The sequence below is a fragment of the Megalopta genalis genome, chromosome 10 (genome assembly GCF_051020955.1).
Source record: "Megalopta genalis isolate 19385.01 chromosome 10, iyMegGena1_principal, whole genome shotgun sequence".
Classification (NCBI taxonomy): domain Eukaryota; kingdom Metazoa; phylum Arthropoda; class Insecta; order Hymenoptera; family Halictidae; genus Megalopta; species Megalopta genalis.
In genome coordinates, this window is record NC_135022.1 from 327501 (window position 1) to 328435 (window position 935).

Below are 935 nucleotides of genomic sequence, written 5' to 3' on the forward strand. Positions count from 1 at the left end.
TCGTGGCCATGAGATCCAGGCCAATGAGATCCCGCTCTCCTCGGCATCGGGTCTCGATAACATCTCGAGCAGGCAATGGAGGAGTGTGCCAGTAGTTCTAAGAACCTTATTTTATAATGTCATCCTTGCGGTAGGGGCATTTCCATCTGAGCTCCTCATCAGCAGGACGGTATTTATCCCTAAGAAGGACGGAAGCTCAACACCATCCGAGTTCCGTCCTATAAGTGTGGCTTCAGTCGTCGTTCGTCAGCTACATAAAATCTTGGCGGTGAGATTGGCAAAAGCCGGTCTCATCGATGAGCGGCAACGAGGAATACACGATGGCTGTGCTGAGAACGTGCTTGTACTATCAACTGCCCTTCGTGACGCACGGAGCTGCTTAAAGCAGCTTCACGTTGTGTCCTTAGATGTGGCCAAGGCGTTTGACAGCGTTAGTCACCATGCCATAACATCGGCACTAAGGGGATTGGGACTCCCGGAGCTCTTTGTGAGGTACATAACAGCGACGTACCGTAATAGCCGAACCGTGCTTCAGGTCCGTGGCGAGACATCGGATCCGATCGGGGTAGCGAGGGGTGTGCGGCAGGGCGATCCCTTGTCGTCCCTGCTATTCTCGATCGTCATGGACCGGGTGATAAGGGTGTTACCCGAGGAGGTCGGCTATGTTATCAGGGAGCAAAGGGTCAATATACTGGCGTATGCGGATGACCTGGTCTTGTTCGCGTCCTCCGTTTCAGGAATGCAGGGCATGCTTCGAACGGCTGAGGAAGAGGCACGAAAGTACGGGTTGGAATTCAACTCCGATAAATGTCTGGCTATGTCCATCCAGATCGCTGGTAAAGAAAAGAAGTACAAGATACTCTCCGCCAGCAAATTTGAGGTTAACGGTCGGTCTATAAAACAACTGGGACCTACCGAGGGCTTCCGATATCTGG